This window comes from Bos mutus, chromosome X (assembly GCF_027580195.1).
Source record: "Bos mutus isolate GX-2022 chromosome X, NWIPB_WYAK_1.1, whole genome shotgun sequence".
NCBI classification, from domain to species: domain Eukaryota; kingdom Metazoa; phylum Chordata; class Mammalia; order Artiodactyla; family Bovidae; genus Bos; species Bos mutus.
The window spans coordinates 30,268,012-30,277,999 of record NC_091646.1 but is presented as its reverse complement, the minus strand read 5'-3'; positions in this window follow the sequence as shown (position 1 = coordinate 30,277,999).

Sequence of the window (9,988 nt, the reverse complement as noted above, 5' to 3'; positions counted from 1 at the left end):
ACGGTGGCTGTCTGTGGATGGTTCATTTGTTTTGTTTTAATCTATTTTCCTTAGCAGACTGGGGAAAGGTTACTTTTTTTTTTATTTTACAATTGTTTTTTTTTAAGAACAAATTACTTTGGCCATCATTCTGTGCCCTGTTTCCACTTGGTTGCCATGACAGCAGCTGGGATTCTTGAAGGGCCATTCAGGAACAGGGGGATCCAGAGACCAAGTGATCCCAAAGAATCCTTCCAGCTCTGATGTTTCCGGACTGTATGAAGCAAAGGTCAGTATGTGGGAGAAACTGTTTGCAAATCATATATTTGATAGGGACTTATATCTAGAATATATTTTAAAAATCAACAATAAAAAGGTAAATGAGCCAATTAAAAACAGACAAAAAAGATCTGAACAGACATCTCTCCAAACACAACACACACGTGGCCAATGAGCACATGAAAACATGTTCCACACCGTTAGTCATTACGAAAATGCAACTGCAGATCAAAATCACAATGAGAGAATACTTCACATCTACCATGAAGGCTATAATTTTTTAAAAGGAAAACACAAATAAGTGGTATGAGAATGTGGAGAACTGGACCCGCCCGCCCCCCCGCCCCTGGAAACACCACTGGTGGGAATGTGAAATGGTGCAGCCACTGTGGAAAAGAGTTTAGCAGTTCCTCTAAAAGTTAAACATACAGCTACCATATGACACAGAAATTCCACTCCTCAGTGCATAACCCAAATAACTGCAAACCCACGGAACCAAGGGGGCCTGACTATATCTGTGAATTATTTCTTAGGGTGACAGATACGCTGAAATCAGATAATAGTGATGACTGCACAACCATGAGAATACATGGAAAACTGTACAATTTAAAAGGGTGAATTTTATCATATGTGAATTATATCAATTTTTTGAATTGCAATAAACAAAGTAAAACAAATCAGTTAGGGGTGTGCACTGCCTATCAGACATGCGGGTTTTGGTATTAACTTTGGTGAGATCTGGAATCGGTACCATTTGGCATCTATCCTTTTCTAGCTTCTGAAGCTACCTAACTTCATGGTTAAGAATACATGTCCTGGAGCTAAACAGTCTGTGGTTGGAATTCCAGCATCCCACTTTATGGCTGTGTGATTTGGGCATGTCACCTAACCTCTCTGAGCCACCACCACCTCTTGTGTTAAATCAGGGTAATCCTGGCATCTATCACCCCGGTGTTGTTGCAAGGATTAAATATATATAAAAACCCTTGACCCGGGGCCTGCTGTATAATTAACACTTAAGAAATGATCACCTCTAGATCACTGGGTTCTGGGGGTGGGGTACTACAGCAGGCAGTAAACCAGAGCCCTTCATTTAGGGGGTTCTGGTCCTTTCTCTGTCACTTACTTTCTTTGACCTTGGGCAATCACCTCTCCTCACTGAAGATCCTCAGTTTCTTCATTTGTAAAAATCGATTAACTCCTCCCACTTTCCTGCCTATGATCAGCTTGCCTCTGGAGCCTTTTTAATGAGGAGAAAGAGTCTGTCTGCTTTGGGGCGAGGGGGTTGCTATTTCCACTTGCCTCAGATCACACCTCCTAGGCCAGCAACTGCCCTCTGCTGTAGCTCCACTCTGGTCCAGTGGAGCCTGGCAGGGCCCACCCACCCCAGAGAGGCCGCTGCCCCATGGTGTGGACCAGGGTCCCTGTCCTAACTCTGCCACAGACCCGTGCAGCCAGAGAGGAACCTGGGCTGCCCACTGTCTGGTGCTCTTCAAGCTTAGCCTTCAGGAGCCTATCTCTGGTGCTGCCCCCGTATCTGCCGCCTCCCCAGCCTTGGATTTCTGCTGGCCAGTTTTGTTGTTTGTTTTGATCCCCAGTCTATGCTGTTGAGCCCACTTGTCCAGCTCTCATGTACAGCTCTCACCATTTCACCCAGCTCCCGACAAGCATTGAAACCTCTACGCCACCATCAAAGAGTGCTTTCTGGCCCGAATCAAAGTGCTTTCAGAAAACAGTGGTTCCTGGCTGAAGCAAGTGTGAATGTGTGGGTTGACCTAAATGTCACTGAATTTGCCAGTCTCCCTTCTTTCCTACAAGCCAATCCAAGTAGCGCTCTTGCTTTAAAACTGTTTATTGTGGTAAAATTATGTAACATAACATTTAACATTTTAACCATTGTCCAGCCATAACCACCATCCATGTCCAGAACTCTTTTCATCTTGCACAACAAAATTGTCCCCATGAAATGTTAACTCCCCTTTCTCCCTCCCCTAGTCCCTGGCAATTACCATGCTAGTTTCTGTCTTTATGATTTTGGCTAATCTGGCTTAGCTGGTAAAGAATACACCTGCAATTCAGGAGACCTGGGTTCAGTCCCTGGGTTGGGAAGAAGGGAAAGGCTACCCACTCCAATATTCTGGCCTGGAGAATTGCATGGACTGTATAGTCCATGCAGTCGCAGAGTCAGACACAACTGAGCGAACTTTCACTTTCAAGCACCTCCTAAAAGTGAAATTATACAGTCTTTGTCCTTTCGTGACTAGTTGATTTCACTTAACCAAATGTCTTTAAGGTTCCTCCATGTTATAGCAGGTGTCAGGATTTCTTTTTAAGGCTGAATAATATTCCACTGTATGGAAAGAGCAGATTTTGTTTATCCATTCATGTGTCAACAGATTTTTTTCCCCAGGAGGGACTCTTTTATATGAGGAGTCCAACAGTGGGAGGCCAGAGGGGTAGGCATAGGCAAGGGAAATGGCAGGGAAATAGGGTGTCAGCCTACCCCAGGCCTCATCCTGTTTCCTTGCTTCTTGGTCCCCTGGCTCTGGCTGAGGAGGATGGGATGCAAAGGAACCCTTGGGAGAGAAGGATACTGTGCTGAAAAGCAAGAGGCCTCTCCCACCTCTGCCCAGCTAGGCAGCAGTAACCAGTGTGAGCATCCTTCTAGGATTGTTACTGTAAGAAGATTGCTGTCATCCTCCCTGTTCTGGAAATGATCCCACCAACACCAGTCCTTCAACCCTTGATCTGGAATCTTGCAGGAGAGTGGCCTTTATGCCAATCAGAAAGCAACTTGGTAGGACAGGAAGGCTTCTGTCTGTACCTGTCTACAAAAGGCTTTAATGCTTAGCATCTGCTGGGCTGATGCTGAGGCTAAAAAGATGAGAACAATGGTCCCCAGGTTGGTGCATGTTAAATACATCACAGACACTACACCATCTGAAATGAACTTTGAAAGGACCCCATTGGCCAAATCTGAAATATCCAGTTGAAGCTAGGATCTTGACTGCACACATATTTGTGGAATCACAAAACATCCCCTCCCTTCTTGTATCCCTGTCCTTCTCTAGCACAAGCCCCTGGACCCCATGTCCACATTCACAATTGATTTAACTTACATGCTTACTTAACTTATATGCAGAGTACATAATGCAAAATGACAGGCTGGATGAAGCACAAGCTGGAATCAAGATTGCCAGGAGAAATATCAACAACCTCAGATATGCAGATGACACCACCCTTATGGCAGAAAGCAAAGAAGAACTAAAGAGCCTCTTGATGAAAGTGAAAGAGGAGAGTAAAAAACTTGGCTTAAAGCTCAACATTCAGAAAACTAAGATCATGGCATGTGGTCCCATCACTTCATGGCAAATAGATGGGGAAACAATGAAACAGTGACAGATTTTATTTTTTCGGGTTCCAAAATCACTGCAGATGGTGACCATAGCCATGAAATTAAAAGATGCTTGCTCCTTGGAAGAAAACCTATGACTAACATAGACAGCATTTTAAAAAGCAGACATTAATTTGTTGACAAATGTCCATCTAATCAAAGCTATGGCTTTTCCAGTAGTCATGTATGGATGTGAGAGTTGGACTATAAAGAAAGCTGAGTGCCAAAGAATTGATGCTTTTGAACTGTGGTGCTGGAGAAGACTCTTTAGAGTCCCTTGGACTGCAAGGAGGTCAAACCAGTCAATCCTAAAGGAAATCAGTCCTGAGTATTCATTGGAAGGACTGATGCTGAAGCTGAGGCTCTGGTACTTTGGCCACCTGATGCAAAGAACTGACTCATTTGAAAAGACCGTGATGCTGGGAAAGATTGAAGGCAGGAGGAGAAGGGGACGACAGAGGATGAGCTGATTGGATGGCATCACTAACTCGATGGACATGAGTTTGAATAAACTCTGGGACTTGGTCATGGACAGGGAATCCTGGTGTGCTGCAGTCCATCGGGTCACAAAGAGTCAAACACGACTGAGTGACTAAACTGAACTGAACTGAAACACTGGCTGATTACTCCCCAACTAAAGGAGGATGCTGTCAGGGAATCTGTCCCCTGTCCTAGGGCCCCCTTCCCTGGATTCCAGACAGATGGGGAAATTATGGCCCAAAGGTCCCAGAGGTACTGCCCATGTTTCACATTATGACCCCTTGGGGAATTTCAGTTGGTCTGGGAAGCCTTTCCATCATGGAACGTGAAAGGCACAAGCATTCTGTTTGATGGGCCCAGCTCTAGACACAAGCTGCTGACTTTCTGAGGAAACTGTCCATGCAGAGAGCTCTCTCAGCTCTCAGAGGCCCCACCCATGGTTCTTCAAGTAAATCACACTTGAAGAAGAGGGTTTAAGACACAAACTTGACCAGTTGAGACTGGGTTGGGCCTCTGGGTAAAAAAAAAAAAATATGCTGCTCTTCTTCAGAGATAAGGTTTAATGGACATGCCCATCCGCTGCTCCCAGGGCTCACCATCCAGAGGGCTCAGGCTCCTCCAAAGAAGGACTAGAAGGGCGTGGGGCCAGGTCTCAGAACGTGCTGCACAAGGAGTGGGCCATGGAATTCAGTGACATTTCCAGAGATCCTCCTGCAGGCCCAGCACCACAATGGAATTGTGGGAGGCAAGTTCACTGTGATGACTTGGGTGGAGATTGGGAAATATACTGGGGTGGGGGGATGAGGAGGGAGGCCAGTACCCAGGGCTCTAACTAGCCAGAGACTCTGAAGAGGGCCCCAACCAACCCAAATAAGGGGTTGGGAGGCCAGGCCAGCCTCATTTATTTTTCCTGGCCTGGTGCCAGCCCAGGGACAGGGAGGGGTGGCGTGACTGTGGCCTCACCTCTTCTCTTCCCACCTCTTGTTTAGGATCCTTTCTTTCAGAGCCTGAGAAGGGAAGGCATTCAACAGCAAGTCTGCCATATGGCATCCCCTGACCACTCTCCAGAGAGGTTATGGGGTGAGGGAAGAGGAAACATTTGTAATGGCCCCACAGAGTCTTTTAAGAAAATTTTTAAAACTTTTGAGAAGTGCTTCCCCTATGGCTCAGCAGGTAAAAATCCGCCTGCAATGCAGGAGACACAGGAGCCTCAAGTTTGATCCCTGGCTAGGGAAGATCCCCTGTGATAGAAAATGCAACCCACTCTAGTATCCTATGGACAGACAAACCTAGCAGGCTACAGACCAGGCAGTCGCAAAGAGTCAGACATGACTGAGCACAGCATTAACATTAGCTTTGAGAAGTGCTGGGGAAGGAGCTAGTAGTTCAATGGGCCAGGAAGGTAAACGTGTGTATGTGTGTTATCATTCAGTCATGAGACCCTATGGACTGTAGCCCACCAGGCTTCTCCATCCATGGAATTCTCCAGGGAAGAATACTGGAGTGGGTAGCCATTTCCTTCTTCAGGATATCTTCCTGATGCAGGGATCGAACCTGGGTCCCCGCATTGCAGGCAGATCCTTTACCATCTGAGCCACGAGGAAGGCTTAGGCAGGTAAGGAGAGCCCTAAAAGGAGTTAAAAACACCCTGTTAGGTGAAAATGTAAATACAAGCTTCTGCCTGAATAAAGCACTCAATGAAATGAATAATTTAGTCCAGCTGTGCCTTTTGTTTTGCTCCTAAGTGGGAAGACCCTGTCAGCTCTTCACCAATGACCCCCAGTGACTTCCTCTGAGGCCAGGACATGCCCCAAATGGTGCACTCAGCTCCTACCCGAGCTTACTACATTCCCAATTAACACTTTTCAACATGAAATTTAGGCTGCCTTTTCCCCCCTTCTTCCTAATGAGGTTTCTTCTTCCTGACTGCCTTGCTACAACGCTTGATGCCATCTGAGTGTGTTCATATGGTGCTCGAGTGCGTTATCTGACCTTGATTGGTGTTTGGGGAGCCGGTTAAATAGATTACATGGGGGTTACCTTGGCAACTGTCTTCGCTGATTTAGCAATGCGGTTCATTCTTGGACACAGGACTCTCGGCAACTCTGTGATCCCACCGCTGTGCGTTAATCATTAACACCAAGTTGGACATCGCCTCTGCCAAGCAGCAGCCAGGAGGAGGCTGGGGAAGGGCTGGACAGTCTTTTTAGCTATGACTGAGATGGTCACCCTTGGGAGCCCTAAATATGATGCCACAGGGTGGCCAGGAACCATCCTGGGATCTGTGTGTCCCTTGGCCCACAGTCCTCAAGGGAGTTGAGAAAGATCACATGGTTTGGTCCGTTGGGCCATAGATGGGCTTGTTAATGGAGATGCTGCCCATACAAACTTCCTCTTGAAGCTGTCAGGGCAGCTGTGCTGGTGGCAACCTGTAGGCAGTTGTCCCCTCCACTGGCCCCAGGGGACAGCAGGGACACAGAGACAGGCTCTGTGGTGTGCAGGCTCTGGTCCCAATCTGCCACCTCATTCATCGTGTGACTTTGGGCAAGTCTCACTGCCTGCCTCCCTCCTAGCACTGGTGAGGACACAGAGAGCGCCTGGCATGCAACCAATGCTAGTGATGATTATTACCTGGCTCTGTGGCTAGCAGAGTGGGTGCCTAGTCATTGTATGTTGAAATCATTTTAATTATTTAAACTGAAGCCAAAACTCACTGTGTGCCAAAATAATTCTTATCTATTTGATGGATGTGGCTGAGGTCTGAGTGGCTAACTGGTCCAGGCCGCACAGCAGGTAACAAACAGAGCAAGGATCAGAACTCAGTACAAACTGATTGCCATCTTGGGCTCTGGACCGGTGTCTGCCTGAGAGCAGACAGGTGGCAGGGCCAGAGGTACCCACTGCTCCCCTGTCATGTGGGTCAGGGAAGTGGGCTCTCCCTGAGCTGGTGGTTTGAGGCTGGGGCAGAAAGCAACCAGAGAATTAGCCCACCAGGCCCATAGCCTATTTAAGCTGGTAAACGTCAGATGACAATGGACCACACCACAAAGCCAGCTCACTGGCTCTAGGGGACCACTGCTTGTCTACTAAGCGGAGACAGGAAAGCAAGAGGATTCTGTCTAAAAAACTAAGAAATTCACACACCCATGAAGCACTTCCTGGTTTGCAAAGCATGTTCATGTCCACCTTTTCCTTAGCTGATGCAACAACCTGGGGCAGAAATGGAGCAGAGAATAGTTTTTCTATTTCATTGCTGAAGAAGCCGAGGGCAAGAGAAGTTACCTCCTCGACTCTGGACTTCCTGTACATGCACTCATGTTTCATTCTGAAGAGCTGATGCCTCAGTATTTTGTGAAGCTGAAAACAGGCCTCAAAGAGGACAAAGAGCCAGACGAGTAGTCCTTCAAGTTTTGGAGTTTGTGACTATCCAAGCTGGGATCACCCTTGGAGCTCCCATCTAAGCCCCCAAGTTCTCTTCCTTGTTTACCGGTTTTCCAATCCATGTGGAACAGGAAAAGAGCATGAGTTACATTTTTATTTATTTATTTATTTGGGGGTCAGCACTTATGTGTGAACCGTGTGTGTGTGTGTTAGCTGCTCAGTAGTGTCCAACTCTTTGCAACCCCATGGACTATTAGACTATAGTCTGCCAGGCTCCTCTGTCCATGGGATTCTCCAGGCAAGAGTACTGGAGCGGGTGCCCCAGGGATACCCAAGTGGTTCTGTTGATTTACTGCTGAGATCAAATAACCCAAAGAGAATTTCCACTCCCACCACTTGCCACACCAAGTCTTAAAGTATGAGTTGGAGCAAAGGAGGGTAGTGTGACAAGGGATGTCATTTCACCTCCACAGTATTCTTTTGCATATTGTAGAAACATCTGTCTTGGTCTTTTAACCTGGCTTAGATCATCATGGAAAAGGAGAAACAGTTCAGCACCAATCCCAAGGAGGAAGATTCAAGGACATGACAATTCCAAGCAGCAAAAGGCATCATTTAAGGAGACAGAGCTCCGCTAAAATAGGTAGATTATTCACCATGTATCGTCTCATTTGGATCAAAAAGTAAAATGAACTGAGGGGGTTGAAGGCTTTGGGAGTTAAAGGAGTTACAGAGGAGACAGTTTCTGCTGTTCACCCTTAGATAAATAGCTGCTGTTCTTACTTGTTAAAATGTAAAATTTCCAGATCTAAATGTCAGAGAATTCTAGGAAAAATTGTAAAACCATTATTTCATAAGCATGTAATTGTGCTATTACTGCTAAATGTGATGGCATTCTATAAATATCACAGTTCAGGCCTCATAGTCTATAAATAGACCCAGTTAATCACTGGAAATACATTTTATTTTTTGAATTATAATGGAGTCAATTACAGCCTCCATTTTCCAATGGCAGAGTCCACTCCCAGTTTTGGCGGTGTCTTTCCCTCTGCTTGGGCTCCTCTGTGAGATATAATACTCTCCAGTGACTATTAGGACAAGGACAGTGGGAGGAGGGGCTCAGTTCCAAAGACCAGAGCCCCAGCCTAGAACCTCGAGAAGTGTTTAGACTATGCGGCTGAGGCCTGTTGCCCAGCACTGGGATAGGCGGGTGTTGGCATGGCTGAGTGCCCTGCTCAGGGTGCCATTGTTAGCTGTGTGTGGACAGCTGATTAGATAAGCATGGGATGCTGTGGACTCCGAAGTGGATGGGAGGGCAATCTGGAATGCCTTCTATTCATTGCCATGCAGGCTGGAGGGCTGACTCAGACAGCGGCTCCCAAGCCATTGAAACTGAGGGTCCTCAATGTGTGGTTGATGCTATCCCAGAATCCCCTGCTATAAACACCTCCCTGGGCCACAGACTTGGCTATTCTGTAGCTTCAACCATGGCCCTACATACACAGCGAAGACCAACACATGGGTCACCAGAGAAGAGCGTGGATTCTCTCCTTCCCTTGAAATACACACATCAACACACACACACGTGCCATAATGCAGGCAGATCAAGAAGCTGGGCACCTTTGGGGATCTCAGGAATTCTGTGGCCAAAGAAAGTTATCAGCCACTTGTTTTCTGAGCCTCAGTTTCCCCATTTGTAAAACTGGAGGGCCATAGGTCTGCAGAGAGACAAAGAAGTAACTGAGACAGGAGATTTTCATTCCTTGGGCCATGACCTTGGGTAAGTTTTATTGTCTCTCTTGGGCTCAGTTTCCCCAACCAGGTTGGAGAAAGGAAGACGGAGGATTAAGGGGAGATTGGGCAATGTACTGTATTGATAAACTATGAATACTGAGAAAAAGTAAAGAATTAGAAAGAAAGGAACCTGATCATTCCAAGTGGTAACATAATTTGAGGACTAAACATAAAATTATGTCAGGAGTTTACTGGCAGCCAGAGTGAAAAAGGAAAACACAAAGAGAATTCCAGAACTTTCATTATCAGAAAAAAAGAAAGCATATTTTTTTTTCTCTTCAGTGGGGTGTCTTTTTCCCCAGTAGCCCCAAGGTCAGAAGGAAAAGAATTTTTTTCAAACCTGGTATTTAAAGTAAAGATACTGAATGGAACGCTAGTCAAGTATTTCATAACAAATTCAGATGACATTCAGGATGCTGCTTCAAAGACTTAGATTTTGCCCAGCTGAGGGCTCAGGATTCAAGCATAGCTTCATGGGTACAGTCCCAGTGGTGGCAGAGCTGGTGGACCCCCCAGGCTTTTTAATGCGGGGTCAAATGTGTTGAGATATGACTCTTTGCAAGGCACATCAAAGTAGGGTCATTATTTCCCTTTGACAAATGAATCCCCTTTCCTTTGGGTTGATAATTTGAAATGATTTGTTTCAATGGCTGGAATCAGTTTACATTCAAAGGGGGCAGC